Raw genomic sequence first — 16,628 nt, 5'->3', positions numbered from 1 at the left:
AGATAACTTATCCACCACTTGGTCCCAGATCCGGTGCATTCTCTCCACCACAGTGTCAACACCTGGGCAGGCAGAAAGCTCCACCTGCCCTGAAGAAAATCGAGGATGAAACCCAAAGTTACAAAAAAAAGGTGACATCAAAGTGGCAGAACTAGCTCTATTATTTAAAGCAAATTCGGCCAAGGGCAAAAATGAAACCCAATCATCCTGATCAGCGGAAATAAAACATCTCAAATATGACTCCAAGGTCTGGTTTGTTCTCTCTGTCTGCCCATTGGTCTGAGGGTGAAAAGCAGAGGAGAAGGACAACTGAATTCCCAGCTTGGAACAGAAAGTTCTCCAAAATCTAGACACAAACTGAACTCCTCTGTCAGATACAATGTTCTCATGAATCCCGTGCAAGCGAACCACCTGTTGCAAAAACAGGGGCACCAACTCAGAGGAAGATGGCAACTTAGGGAGTGGTACAAGATGAACCATCTTAGAGAACCTATCACAAATCACCCAAATAACAGTCATTCTTTGAGAGACCGGCATATCAGAGATGAAATCCATTGAAATATAGGTCCATGGCCTCCTGGGGACCGGCAAAAGCATCAACAACCCACTAGAGTGAGAACAAGATTTAGACCGGGAGAAAGTCCCACAGGACTGCACAAAATTCCTGACATCATGAAACAAGGTGGGCCACCAGAAAGAGCGACTCACCAGATCTCTAGTACCAAAAATACCTGGATGACCAGCCAATGCAGAGCAATGAACTTCAGACATCACTCTCTTCTTCCACTGGTCAGGAACATACAACTTTCCACTGGGACAACGCTCAGGTTTGTCCTCCTGGAACTCTTGCAGAGCAAGTCTCAAATCAGGCGAGATGGCAGAAAGAACTACCCCTTCGCCTAAGATGGTAGCAGGCTTGGTCACCACAGGAGAATCAGCAAAGAAACTCCTAGAGAGGGCGTCTGCCTTGACATTCTTAGTTCCAGGAAGAAAAGAGACCACAAAATCAAAACATGTAAAAAACAAGGCCCACCTAGCCTGTCTAGGGTTCAAGCGTTTAGCCGACTCTAGTTAAATCAAATTCTTGTGGTCAGTGAGGACCACAACTTGATGTTTAGCTCCCTCCAACCAATGTCTCCACTCCTCAAATGCCCATTTCATGGCCAACAGTTCCCGATTCCCCACATCATAGTTACGTTCAGATGGAGAGAACTTTCGGGAAAAGAAAGCACAGGGATTCATTTTAGATGTTACAGGATCCTTTTGGGACAAAACAGCTCCTGCACCAATCTCAGAAGCATCCACCTCTACCTGGAACGGGAGTGAGACATCAGGTTGCCGCAAAACCGGGGCGGAGGTAAATCTTCGCTTCAGCTCCTGAAAGGAAGCAACAGCCTCCGGAGACCAATTCAACACATCAGCACCCTTCTTAGTCAGATCAGTCAATGGCTTGGCAATACTAGAAAATTTTGCTATAAATTTCCGATAAAAATTAGCAAAACCCAAAAACTTCTGGAGGGCCTTCAAAGAAGTGGGCTGAACCCAATCATAAATGGCCTGTACCTTGGCCGGGTCCATTTCAATAGTTGACGGAGACAAAATAAATCCCAAAAATGAAATCCTCTGTACTCCAAAAAGGCATTTCGATCCTTTGACATACAGGGAATTCTCCCTCAAGATCCGGAACACTGTCCGAATATGTTCCACATGAGAATCCCAATCCTTGGAGAAGATCAAAATATCATCCAGATAGATAATCAAAAATTTATCGACAAAGTCTCGGAAAATATCGTTCATGAAGCATTGGAAGACAGAAGGGGCATTAGTGAGCCCAAAAGGCATCACCAGGTACTCAAAATGTCCCTCCGGAGTATTAAATGCCGTCTTCCATTCATCCCCCTGCTTAATGCAGATAAAATTATAAGCCCCCCTGAGGTCAAGCTTGGTAAACCAGCAAGCACCTCTAACTCTAGAGAATAGATCCGAAATCAGGGGTAACGGATACTGATATTTAATAGTAATTTTATTGAGGGCACGATAATGAATACAAGGCCTTAAAGAACCATCCTTTTTGGCCACAAAAAAAAACCCGGCACCTAAGGGTGAAGAGGATGGTCTAATATGACCCTTCTCCAACGCCTCCTTAATATAGGACCGCATAGCCTCGTGCTCTGGTACAGATAAATTGAAGAGCCGACCCTTGGGAAATTTACACCCCGGGCTTAGTTCAATAGCACAGTCATAACTCCTATGAGGAGGCAAGGACGCAGACTCATTCTCACTAAATACATCATAAAAGTCCACCAAATACTCAGGAACATCATGCGACTGAGGAGAGGTGGAAAAAACCGGAGCCTCACTAAAGGCACACCGACAACCCCAACTCACCACAGACACAGACTTCCAATCCAAAACCGGATTATGAATTTGCAACCAGGGAAACCCCAGAACAACGGCATCATGCAGACCATGCAACACCAAAAATCTGCAATTTTCTTGATGGTCTGGGGCGACCCGCATGACCACCTGGGTCCAAAACTGAGGTTTATTTTTAGCCAAAGGAGTAGCATCAATCCCCCTCAAAGGGATAGGCGTCTGCAGAGGTGTCATCGGAAATCCACAACGTTTAGCAAAATCCAAGTCCATTAGGTTTAGCGCTGCTCCCGAATCCAAAAAAGCCTTGGTGGAAAATGTGGACAGGGAGCAGATCAGAGTAATTGCCAGAAGAAACTTAGGTTGAACACCACCAACAGAAAACGTATGTGCAAAGCGTTTCTCTCGTTTAGGACAAACAGAAATAATATGCGAGGCATCTCCACAGAAAAAACACAGCTTATTACGCCTTCTGAACTCCTGACGTTGCGCCTTAGACAAAACTCTATCACATTGCATAGGTTCAGATGTCTGTTCAACCGGTGGCAACACCTCTCGTGCAATCCTGCGTTCACGTAAACGCCGATCAACCTGAATGGCTAATGACATAGAATCGTCCAGACCAGAGGGAACAGGAAATCCCACCATAGTATCTTTTACGGCTTCTGACAAACCCTTCCGAAAGAGAGCAGCCAAGGCATTATCATTCCAGGTAGTAAGGACCGCCCACTTTCGGAACTTTTGACAGTTCAACTCTGCAGAATCTCGACCCTGGTTTAATGCCAACAGGGTCTTTTCAGCCTGATCAATAGCATTAGGTTCATCATACAACAACCCCAAAGCTTGAAAGAATGCGTTCACATTAGTCAGAATAGGATCATCTGGTTTCAAAGAAAACACCCAATCCTGGGGATCGCCGCGCAGCAAAGAGATGACAATTTTAACCTGCTGCGCGGAGCTCCCTGACGAGTTAGGCTTCAAGGCAAAAAATAATTTACAATTATTTTTGAAACTCAAAAATTTAGATCGATCCCCAAAAAATACATCAGGTGTAGGGATCTTTGGATCAACAGCATGCGAACGAGCAAGGTAAGCGGAAATTCCCAGCACTTCCGCAGCGAGCTGCTCCACACGATCAGACAATTGCTTTATCTCCATTGAGAGAAAAAAAAATTCCCCCTACGGCCTCAAAGATATAGAGGAAAGAATATACACAAACACCTTTTTTTTTTTTTTTTTAAACACAATTCTTTCCTGCTATTGAGTACCCTAGGATCTGCGGTATGGCGGGTGATTCTGTTATGATTGAGTCACCATAGGAGGCAAAAACAGAGCTGCTAGCTAAGTCCAGAAAACCAGAGAGGTTGGCAGCTATCGGATTGCAGACCCCTGATCCTATCACAACAACTAACAGTAGCCGTGGGGGGTTCCTACGATGCCCTAGACCCCTCGATCACAGCCGGAGAATTAAATAGGCCTAAAGAAAGAAAGGGGAAATCTAAACTGCCCCAGAGCAGACCCCAAAGCAATAGGCAGCCCCCAACATATAATGACGGTGAAGCAAGATGAAAACACTAAGGCTGGTTTCACATTAGCGCATTTTCAGCGCGCGCACGGCCGGGGGTAGCTCCGCCCCCGAGCCGGCTCTCTGCCCGGCGTGCCCGCCCCTTGCTTGTAGCGCCGCCTACTAGCGGACAGCGGCGCCTGCGATCGGCGCACCCTATCTTTAGCATAGGGTGCGCAGATCGTGCGCAGGCCGTGCGCTAGTTGCGCTTTGACCTGTGCTGCGCACTTTTGATGGTGCGCCGTGCGCGCCAAAATCCGAAAAGTTTGATTTTGGCGCGCACGGCGCACCGTCAAAAGTGCGCAGCACAGGTCAAAGCGCAACTAGCGCACGGCCTGCGCACGATCTGCGCACCCTATGCTAAAGATAGGGTGCGCCGATCGCAGGCGCCGCTGTCCGCTAGTAGGCGGCGCTACAAGCAAGGGGCGGGCACGCCGGGCAGAGAGCCGGCTCGGGGGCGGAGCTACCCCCGGCCGTGCGCACGCTGAAAATGCGCTAATGTGAAACCAGCCTAACACAGACAGAAAGATAGACTGAGCAAAGACGGGGCCCAAACTACCTAGATAGGAAAGGACAGGAAGGCTGCTGTCTGCAAACTGTGAAAAACCCTATGAAAATAAGAGCCAACAGACTGACAGGGAAAAAGGCCCTGAAGACGCTAGGCTTCAAAAAAGCTATGTCAGTACTCAGGAATATTCTGAAGACAGAGCAACCGGCAAAAGGAGATTCAGCTCATCCCAGCAGGGAATGGCAGAATCCAGAAAAGCAAGGAAAACAAAAACAAAACATAAATGCAAACAGGCAAAGCAGAAAACTTAGCTTTAGGGAAGCAGGAATCAGACTGGTGGCCTAGAAGTCCACAGAGAAATCACCCGCAGGGCAGAAGGGCGTCGGCAGCCTTATATCCAGTCAGTGACTCCACTCAGCCAGTCATCCTCATTAGACTCAGGTGCCTGATAATCAGGCTCATTACCTTCCTTTACCAGAATAGGGAGTTCACCAGACCTCAGTGACAAAGGGGAAAATGAACTCACAACACTGATTATTATGATGTATTTAGTGAGAATGAGTCTGCGTCTTTGCCTCCTCATAGGAGTTATGACTGTGCAATTGAGCTGAGCCCTGGGTGTAAATTTCCTAAGGGTCGACTTTTCAATTTATCTGTACCCGAGCACGAGGCTATGCGATCCTATATTAAGGAGTCGTTGGAGAAGGGTCATATTAGACCATCCTCTTCACCCTTAGGTGCTGTTTTTTTTTGTGGCTAAGAAAGATGGGTCATTAAGGCCTTGTATTGACTATCGTTCCCTCAACAAAATTACTGTTAAATATCAGTATCCGTTACCCCTGATTTCTGATCTATTCTCCAGAGTTAAAGGTGCTTGCTGGTTTACAAAGCTTGACCTCAGGGGGCGTATAATCTTATTCGCAGTAAGCATGGGGATGAATGGAAGACGGCGTCTAATACTCCGAAGGGACATTTTGAGTACCTGGTGATGCCTTTTGGGCTCACTAATGCCCCTTCTGTCTTCCAGTGCTTCATGAACGATATTTTCCGAGACTTGGTGGATACATTTTTGATCATCTTTCTGGATGATATTTTGATCTTTTCCAAGGATTGGGACTCTCATGTGGAACATGTTCGGACTGTGTTCCGGATTTTGAGGGAGAATTCCCTGTATGTCAAGGGATCGAAATGCCTTTTTGGTGTACAGAGGATTTCATTTTTGGGATTTATTTTGTCTCCGTCAACTATTGAAATGGACCCGGCCAAGGTACAGGCCATTTATGATTGGGTTCAGCCCACTTCTTTGAAGGCCCTCCAGAAGTTTTTGGGTTTTGTTAATTTTTATCGTAAATTTATAGCTAATTTTTCTGGTATTGCCAAACCATTGACTGATTTGACTAAGAAGGGTGCTGTTGTGCTGAATTGGTCTCCGGAGGCTGTGTTTTCCTTTCATGAGCTGAAGCGAAGGTTCACTTCTGCTCCGGTTTTGCGGCAACCTGATGTCTCACTCCTGTTTCAGGTAGAGGTGGACGCTTCTGAGATTGGTGCAGGAGCTGTTTTGTCCCAAAAAGATCCTGTAACATCTAAAATGAATCCCTGTGCTTTCTTTTCCCGAAAGTTCTCCCCATACGAACGTAACTATGATGTGGGGAATCAGGAACTGTTAGCCATGAAATGGGCATTTGAGGAGTGGAGACATTGGTTAGAGGGAGCTAAACATCAAGTCGTGGTCCTTACTGACCACAAGAATTTGATTTACCTGGAGTCGGCCAAACGCTTGAATCATAGACAGGCTAGGTGGGCCTTGTTTTTCACACGTTTTGATTTTGTGGTCTCTTTTCTTCCGGGCACTAAGAATGTCAAGGCAGACACCCTCTCTAGGAGTTTCTTTGCTGATTCTCCTGTTGTGACCAAGCCTGCTACCATCTTAGGTGAGGGGGTAGTTCTTTCTGCCATCTCGCCCGATTTGAGACATGCTCTGGAAGAGTTTCAGGAGGACAAACCTGAGCGTTGTCCCATTGGAAAATTGTATGTTCATGACCAGTGGAGGAAGAGAGTGATGTCTGAAGTTCATTGCTCTGCATTGGCTGGTCATCCAGGTATTTTTGGTATTAGAGATTTGGTGAGTCGGTCTTTTTGGTGGCCCACCTTGTCTCATGATGTCAGGAATTTTGTGCAGTCCTGTGGGACTTGCTCTCGGCCTAAACCTTGTTCTCGCTAGTGGGTTGTTGATGCCTTTGCCGGTGCCCAGGAGGCCATGGACCCATATTTCAATGGATTTTATCTCTGATATGCCTGTCTCTCAGAGAATGACTGTTATTTGGGTGATTTGTGATAGATTCTCTAAGATGGTCCATCTTGTACCACTCCCTAAGTTGCCATCTTCCTCAGAGTTGGTGCCCTTGTTTTTGCAACAGGTGGTTCGCTTGCACAGGATTCCTGAGAACATTGTATCTGACAGAGGAGTTCAGTTTGTGTCTAGATTTTGGAGAACTTTCTGTTCCAAGCTGGGAATTCAGTTGTCCTTCTCCTCTGTGTTTCACCCTCAGACCAATGGGCAGACGGAGAGAACAAACCAGACTTTGGAGTCGTATTTGAGATGTTTTATTTCTGCTGATCAAGATGATTGGGTTTCATTTTTGCCCTTGGCCGAATTTGCTTTAAATAATAGAGCTAGTTCTGCCACTTTGATGTCACCTTTTTTTTTGTAACTTTGGGTTTCATCCTCGATTCTCTTCAGAGCAGGTGGAGCCTTCTGCCTGCCCAGGTGTTGACACTGTGGTGGAGAGAATGCACCAGATCTGGGACCAAGTGGTGGATAAGTTGTCTCTCTCCCAGGAAAAGGCCCAGCGGCTTTCCAACCGGCATAGGACCATTGGTCCCCAGTTTAAGGTGGGTGATATGGTTTGGTTGTCATCAAAGAATATCGCTATGAAGGTGGCTTCTCCAAAGTTTAAACCTAGATTTATTGGACCTTACAAGATTTTGGAGATTCTTAGTGCAGTCTCTTTTCGATTGGCTCTTCCTGTTACATTTAAGATCCATAAAGTGTTTCATAAGTCTCTGTTAAAGAGGTTTGTTGAGCCAGTAGTTCCTGTGGTGGCACCTCCTGACCCGGTATTGGTTGAAGGTAATGTAGAATATGAGGTTGAGAAGATACTGGATTCTCGCCTGGCTAGACGGAGACTCCAGTATTTGGTTAAATGGAAGGGTTATGGCTAGGAGGATAATTCTTGGGTCCCTGCATCTGATATTCATGCCGAAAGATTGGTTTGTGCCTTTCATCGGGCTCATCTTCATCGCCCTGGTGGCGTGGATGAGGGTTCGATGACCCCTCCTCAAGGGGGAGGTACTGTTGTGAGTTCATTTTCCCCTTCACCGTCGATGTCTGATGAACTCCCTCTTCTGGTGAAGGAAGGCAGTGAGGCTGATTACCAAACACCTGATCTGGTAGATGATGACTGGGTAACAGGAATTTCTGACTGGATATGAGGCAGCCGACACCCTTCTGAGTCGCTGGTGATTTCTCTGCTGGATTCTTGGAGACCAGTCTGATTCCTGCTTCCCAAAGATAAGTTTTTGCTCTGCTATTGAACTTATTAGTTTAGTTTTGTTTACCTTGTTTTTTGGAGTTCAGCCATCCCCGGTCGGGGGTGTGCTGAGTTCCATTTTAGTCTCTGATCAGTTTGTCTCTTTGCTCTGTCTTCAGAATTTACCTGAGTGCTGATATAGTCTTTTTGAAGTCCTAGCGACTTCAGGGCCTGTTTTTCCTATCAGACGGTTGGGACATTTTTTGGTAGGGTTTTTTGCGGATTGCAGACAGCAGCTTTTCTATCCTGTCCTTTTTAGTTAGCTTGGGCCCCATCGTTTGCTCAACCTATCTTTCTATCTGTGTTAGTGTTTTCACCTTGCTTCACTGTCATTATATGTTGGGGGCTGCCTATTGCTTTGGGGTCTGCTTTGGGGCAGTTTAGATTTCTCCTTTCTTTCTTTAGGCCTATTTAGTTCTCCAGCTGAGTTTGAGGGGTCTAGGGCATCGTAGGAACCCCCCACGGCTACTATTAGTTGTGGATAGGATCAGGGGTCTGCAATCCGATAGCTACCAACCTCTCCGGTTTTCTGGACTTAGCTTGTATTTTTGTTTTTTCCTCCTTCGGTGACTCATTCAGAACAGGTTACCTTCTCCGCTCTTGATCTGGAACCACTTGGCCAGACAGCAGGCTTACTAGAGGGAAGACTTTCTGCCCTGGACGTGCTGGGTCATGTGACTGCTGGGAGGAGAGAGGAACAGGAAGGAGGGCAGCCTGAGAGCGCACGAAGCTCAGAGCAGCGTGTGCAGGGGACTGGGCAGGCTGCAGCTGCACTCAGGGGAGAAAAGAGAGCTCCCGTTCAGAGGACAAATTCAGGGGGACTGTGCAGAGAGACTGCAACTTGTGAGTACGTGAGACCAAAGCCTGCAGTGACTGGAGAGGTGCGCTCTGACTCCATGCAGAGACAGTGATCCCAGTGCGTAGCCCTGGTACCTGCGGTGTTGGTGCAGAGCCCCGACTCATGTTGAGAGACTTATAGAGACACAGAGCCTTTGATTCCTGCGGAGAGACTGTTTAGTTTTGGAGCATAAACTCAGAGCAGGGGCCAACCGGAATGCCTTGTGTTCTCCCTGCCTTTCTTCATTAACCCCTGAGACCCTTGTTGTGGGTCCTTAGAGACTGCAGAGCCTACAGCGACTAGAGAGATGACAAGTGCCGCTGCTGACGAACTCGACGTGGGAGAAGACGACCCTACAAGCAAGTACTCAACAGACTGATAAGTTCCAAGAACACCTGTTTCTAACTGTTATTCTTTTTGACAGTTTGATATACTGCTTTAAAACCAGTTTAACCCCCACTGCTTTCTCCCTGCGAGGAGTATCATATCCCTATAAATAAAACCCTTTAACTTTTGATCTGTCTCGCTTCCGTGGTGACATACCAGCACCTGCATGTTTATTACACAAACATTATAATGGTCCCCACATAGCTCTCCAAATGGTAAAATGGAGGCCACATAGCTCTCCATTAGTATAATAACCCCCTTAAATGCCTCTAAATAGTATAAAGGACCCCACATAGTCCTCCATAAAGTATAATGGGTCCCAATATATTCCTCTATGCAGTATTATGGGCCACACTTATTTCTCCAAACAATATGATGGACCCCACATAGTCCTACATGCAGTATTATGGGCCCCACAAATTACTTCTCACAGTATTAGGGGCTCCACATATTCCTCCATACAGTATAATGGCCTGCACACATTCTTCCTTACAGTATTATGGGCCACACATATTCTCCCATAGAGCTAAAAGGGCCACAGATAGTCCTTTGTACGTACCGTATTATGGGCCCCATATTGCCCGCCATACAGTATTATGGACCCCATATAGTCCTCCATACAGTATTATGGATCCCATATAGCCTTCCCTACATTATTATAGGTCCCATGTCATCCTCCACTCGTATTATGGGACCAACATTACAAATAAATAAATAAATACTCACCTCTCCCCATTCCTCGCTGCTATGGTCTCTGCAGTGTCTCTGCAGCGCATCTTCTGATACTCTGCGTTGTTCAGCACAGAGAGTACGCTCCATTGACATCATCGCACCCTCTATTCAAAGATGTCACAGAGCTCAGACACAGAGGGGGAATGATGAGAGAAGGAAAAAGCAATAAAAAGCAATGCAGAAAAACAAAAAGTGCAAAAACAAAACTTTTCTGGGTCCTTAAAAAGTTAACAATTTATAGAACATGAGCAGATTCCTGAAAGTTATGAAATATGTTATATGTACGATAAACCTATTGTTATATACTTATAGAAGAGTAAAACAGTTATCTCTTATAAAGTAAACTGTTAAATTATAAAAGCTATTCTTCAACTAAGTTAATGGTCAAACTTAATTAGTCACAGATCTTAAAAGGGAACAATGCCCTAATCATGGAGACCATGGGCCCCATGAAGCAACATAGCAGTAATTTCTTGCATCTGCGAACAGGACCACAAACTTCTTTGCTAATTAGTGAAGAAGTCTATAATAGCTGGGAAGAACACAAGCTGATTAGCAGATTCAAAGGCTAATGAGCAGATTGTGTTTAGCTGAGGATGTTCCCACCAAAAAAGATGGTGAAAAAATAAAAAGGCAGTTTGTTGCAAAGAACTCAGCAGATGATTAGTATATGACTATTTCAATGTGCGTTATCAATGTTACTAATGAAGAACTGATTTAACACTGTCATACAAAAAGTAGGTCACTAAAAGGTTAAGCACACTCAACAGGATTACCTGAAAATTTTCAGCAGTGATTAAATGGTATGCAAAGTATGTCTAGGTGGATAAAAGGACACTGTTTCTCAGCTGTTTTATTTTACATTAATGGATCAGTTTGACAGCTTACAAATAATATGTTGATTATTAACCAGTTCTGGACAAGGCTTTTATTTTGCATTCCTGACCAGTCATATTTTCAGATTTTTTTTAGACAAACAATTTAATGAATTTGTAAAATATTTTCTCATTCACCTATTCAAATAATGTTTACATCTGTTTTTCTAGATACTTCGGCTTAATTTTTATCTTAATTTCATGCTCCCTTTTATTTTTTTGGGCTATATCAGGTGATATCAGTGGGAAAGTATAAGAAATACATTTCTGTTTTTCACATTTTTTGTTTTTTTTATGATCACCATGGACCTTTAAAATACATTTTATATATTGCTCCCTTTTCTGTTACATATATTTTTATGGAAAAAGAGGAAATGTTCCAGCTTTTGGTAAAATATTCAGAGTAATCTTTAGTCCAACAAAAAACAATTAAAAATATGATGGACAGGAACAAGAGCAAGTGACGCGTTTTGAACACCGAGTTCAAAACGCGTGACTTGCTCCTGTTAATGTCCATTATATTTTTAATTGTTTTCTGATGGAATAAAGATTGCTCCAAATTTTGCCAGTAGCTGGAACATTTCCTCTCTTTCCTGCAATGTTCCTGCAATTGCTATACATGAGTGGTCGGCTCGTGGTTCAGTGCACGCTGGAGTCCTATAAACTTCAATTTGTGAGCTGGCATTACCATTCTGTTTTCTACATATATTTTTATGTATCAGACACCGTGCTCATGTAAGGGGGTGGCATTTCTATGGACAGTAGAGACAAACTGCCACTTTAAGAGACAGAACCCCCTTGGCTAGAATAATTGGACATTCCGATCTCCCCTGCAATAAGACTGTTTTTGGTTTGTTCTGCCTGCTAGGAGAGGGGTGGGGCTGTGTTTCCAGGGAGTGTTCTGAGCTTGGAGTCTGAAGGAAGCTGGCATGCTGGATGCTGTGAGGAGAAAAACGTGCAGCTTAGAACTGACTGAACCTGTGGGATTGTGTACCCTCCCGGGGATAACAAAGGTGGTTTTTCCTGTGTTACTGCGAGGAGCCGCAAAGATATACAAGGAAGGAACAGGCTCGGGATCTTCACACAAGGACAAGACCACATTGCACAGAGCTTCCAGGGAGGACGTCGCATCATCTTGCAGAGAACTGCAGGGGGCCCCCAGAAAGTAATAATATAATAATAATAATAAATTTAATATCTCTAGCGCCAACATATTCTGCAGCACTTTACATTTCAGAGGGGATTTCTACAGACAATAGACATTACAGCATAACAATAATCACATAGATCATAACAGATACCAAGAGGAATGAGGGCCCTGCTTGCAAGCTTACAATCTATGAGGAAAAAGGTAGACATGAAAGATGAGTGGTAACAATTGCCCTGATTGTATGGACCAGCCATAATCTTAAGTGTGTAACAGTACAGACACACAGGGCCAATGGATGCATAAAGCTTGTGGAAACCTGATGCTGGGAACCTGGTTATGGTAAAACTTTTGGCTGTGCCACACAGGGATAGATTAGGTTAATGTGTTGAGGCAGCAGGCCAGTCTGAATAAATGCGTTTTCAGGGCACGCTTAAAATTGTGGGGATTGGGGACTAATCGTATTGACCTGGGAAGTGCACTCCAAAGAATTGTTGCAGCACGTGTAAAGTCTTGGAGATGGGAGTGGGAGGTTCTGATTATTGAGGATGCTAACTCAGGTCATCAGCAGAATGGAGGGCGTGGGTAGAGTGGTATACTGAAACAAGGGAGGAGATGTAGGGTGGTGCTGAGCCATGGAGAGCTTTGTGGGTGAGGGTAATAAGTTTATACTGAATTCTGGAGTGGATGGGTAGCCAGTGTAATGACTGGCACAAGGTAGAGGCATCGGTGTAACGATTGGTGAGGAATATGATCCTGGCTGCAGCATTCAAGACAGATTGGAGGGGGGAGAGTTTGGTAAGAGGGAAACCGATTAGAAGAGAGTTACAATAGTCGAGACGAGAATGAATAAGAGAAACAGTAAGAGCTTTTGCGGAGTCAAAAGTAAGAAAAGGTCGAATTCTAGAAATGTTTTTGAGGTGCAGATAACAATAGCGAGCCAGTGATCGGATCTGGGGGGCAAAGGAAAGTTCGGAGTCAAGTATGACCCCAAGACAGTGGGCATGTTGCTGGGGAGTAATAGTGGAACCACACACGGAAATGGCAAAGTCAGGTATAGGTACATTAGTAGCAGGAGGAAACACAAGGAGTTCAGGCTTTGACAGGTTCAGTTTCAGATATAGTGAGGACATGATGTTAGACACAGTGTTTAGACAATCGCTGGTGTTTTCTAGAAAGGCTGGGGTGATGTCAGGAGAAGTGTATAATTGGGTGTTATCAGCATAGAGATGGTACTGGAAACCAAATCTACTGATTGTTTGACCATTAGGGGCAGTGTACAAAGAGAAGAGGAAGGGGCCTAGGACTGATCCTTGAGGAACCCCAACAGTAAGGGGAAGATGAGAGGAGGAGGAATCAGCAAAAGATACAGTAAAGGAGTGATCAGAGAGATAGGAGGAGAACCAGGAGAGAATGGTGTCCTTGAGGCCAATGGAACAGAGCATAATGAGGAGGAGCTGATGATCCACAGTGTCGAATGCTGCAGAGAGATCCAAGAGAATTAGCATGGAGTAATTCCTATTTGATTTAGCTGTTAGCAGATCATTACAGACTTTAGTGAGGGCAGTTTCAGTAGAGTGAAAAGAGCGGAAACCAGATTGGAGAGGGTCGAAAAGAGAGTTATCAAAGAGATAGTGGATAAGACATGAGTAGACCAGGCGTTCCAGGAGTTTAGAGATGAAGGGAAGATTAGAGACAGGTCTATAGTTAGTGGCACAGTTTTGGACGAGGGATGGTTTTTTAAGTAGTGGATGTATGATGGCATGCTTAAAAGAGGAGGGAAAGATACCAGAAGAGAAAGAGGTTAAATATTTTAGTTAGGTGAGGGGTGACAGCAGGGGAAAGGGACTGTTGGAGATGTGACAGAAATGGGTCAAGGGTGCAAGTTGTTGGGCGAGAAGATGCAAGGAGCCTGCTTACTTCTTTCTGTGACTGGTTCAAAATCAGATAGTGAGCTAGATGCAGTGGGGGAGGGAGGACAGTGCATGGTATGAGGTGATTGGGAGATAACTTCCTGTCAGATCTGGTCAATTTTTTCTTTGAAGTAATTGGCCAGATCGTCAGTTCGAAGCTCCGTGGTTGGGGCTTGTAATCTTGGGTTGAGTAGAGAATGAAAAGTGTCAAAGAGATGTTTAGGGTTATTGGACAGTGAGGTGATGAGGGTTGTTGTGAATTCACTTTCTGGCCTACCTCTGGTTGCTGGTGAAGGTAGTGGAGATGGTTGTATTGACAGAGGGGTCACAAATTCTCTTTCCGGGCTCCCTCTGGTGGTTACAGTAGGTAATGGAGTTGATCTAATTAACAGAGGCCTGCCACCTGATAATGAGGAGGACGATTGGACATTGGGAGTTTCTGACTGGATTTAAGACAGTCGACTCCCTCTATGTCTGCTGGTGATTTTTTCCTGCCTCCTGAGGTCTTAGTTTCCAGCTCAGCCCCTGCATGCTCAAACTAAGTGTTCTTTTGCCATTGTTCACATTTGATTTGGTTTTGTCTATTTCAGTTTTGCGTGGTCAGCCAGCCCCAGCTGGGGCTGTGCTGAATTTCCATCCTTATGTTACTGTTTGTGCCAGTTTGTTTTTGTCCCTTATTAGATTGGCCTCTCTTTGCTATGTTTTCAGAATATACCAGAGTGCTGATATAGTGGGCGAAGTCTAGTGACTTCAGTATTTTTTCTATCAGACGTGTTGGGCATTTTTTGCAGGTTTTTTTGCGTGATTGCAGACAGTGTCTTTCCTGTCCTGTCTAGTTAGTTTGGGTCCCATCGTTTGCTCAGCCTATTTTCCTACCTGCGTTTGTGTTTTCATCTTGTCTCACCTACAATATATGTTTGGGGGCTATCTATTCCTTTGGGGTCTGCTCTGGGGCAATTTAGATTTCCCCTTTCTTGCTTTACGCTTATTTAGTTCTCCGGCTGTGTTGAGGCGTCTAGAATCATTGTAGGTACGCTCCACGGCTACTGCTAGTTTTGTGGATAGGATCAGGGGTCTGCAATCCGCTTAGTTACCAACCTCTCTGGTTTTCTCTGGCTTAGCTTGGTCTTGCTTTCCTCCTCGGTGACCCAATCATAACACAGGGTGTTGAAATAGGTTTGTTTTGAGAGGTGAAGGGCAGTGTTGTATGTTCGAAGCATAAACTTATAATGGATGAAATCTTCGTGTAGATTGAATTTTCTCCACAGACGTTCGGCGCAACTGGCGCACCGCTGCAGGAAACGTGTTTGCAGGGTGTGCCAGGGTTGTTGCCATCTGTATTGTGGTGTTCCATTTATAGGAGGTGCAAATTCATCCAGGGCACTTGGTAGTGTTTCATTGTAATGCTTCAATGCAGAATCAGGACATGAGAGGGGGAAATAGGGGCCAATGATGACTGCAAGTTCTTCTTAAGTTTCTGGGTGTTAATGGCCTGTATGTTTCTATAAGTATGGACAGTGGGGGTGACCTGAATGGATTGGCAGTTCTTGATAGAGAATGAAAGAAGGTTGTGGCCTGAGAGCTGGAGAGGGGAGTTGGCAAAATCATCCACTGCACAAAGCCGAGAGAAGACCAAGTCGAGGGAGTTTCCGTCTTCATGTGTTGGAGAATTAGTAAGCTGCGAAAGGCCAAACGAGAAGGTTAGAGATAAAAGGTGAGTAGCAGATGAGGAGAGGGGAAGAGCCATGGCGATGTTGAAATCGCCCATGATGAGGGTAGGGATGTCACAGGAGAGAAAATGTGGAAGCCAAGTGGCAAAATGATCCAGGAACTGATGGGAGTGGCCGGGAGGACGATACACGACTGCCACTCACATGGAGAAGGGGGTGTAGAGTCTGACGGCATGGACCTCAAAAGAAGGCAAGACAAGTGAGAGTAGTTGAGGGATAACCTGAAAGGTACATTTTGGTGATAGGAGCAAACCAACGCCTCCACCTGCTCTATTGTCTGATCTTGGGGTATGAGAGAAGTTTAGTCCACCATATGAAAGAGCAGCAGCAGCGGTAGTGTCTGACTGCTGGATCCAGGTTTCAGTAAGAGCCAGAAGGTTAAGAGAATTAGAAAGGAAAAAGTCATGAATGAAGGAGAGTTTGTTACATACTGAGCGAGAATTCCAATGGGCACAATTAAAAGAGACAGATGGCATGCAGGGAATATTAATAAGATAAGAGGGGTTTCTGAGTGTAGCAGTTGGGGGGTTTGACTTTCTATAACATGGGGGAGCAGGGTTGGGAGCAATGTCTCCTGTGACTAGGAGAAGAAGGATAGAAAGAGTGATAAGATGGTTAAGTGATTTGGTAGAGCGTCTCTGATGTTGAATGGGGGGACAGAATGGATCTGTGCTGTGTAGCAATGTGAAAAGAGAGTGAGTACTATACATAGGAGAGGAAAGGAGTAAAGGGCCAATATAGATGGAGTGTAGAGAGTTTATGCCAGGGCGGTGGATGTGTGTGAATGCAACGGCCAGGATATAAATTACACAAATGTATATGATATATACAGTATTTGTAATCCAAATGTACAGGGAGTAGATGTATATAAATGTCTTACTGTCTCCTGCCCTGTCTAACTGCCATGTTATAACTGCCTCATACATTGATTAAATGTACTTCGATTAAATGTGCATAAATGCCCCCCTGCA

This window comes from Dendrobates tinctorius, unplaced genomic scaffold (genome assembly GCF_039654945.1).
Source record: "Dendrobates tinctorius isolate UK_male_01 unplaced genomic scaffold, ASM3965494v1 ptg000107l, whole genome shotgun sequence".
In the NCBI taxonomy this organism is placed as follows: domain Eukaryota; kingdom Metazoa; phylum Chordata; class Amphibia; order Anura; family Dendrobatidae; genus Dendrobates; species Dendrobates tinctorius.
The sequence above is the reverse complement of the archived record's forward strand: the minus strand, read 5'-3'. Positions refer to the sequence as shown.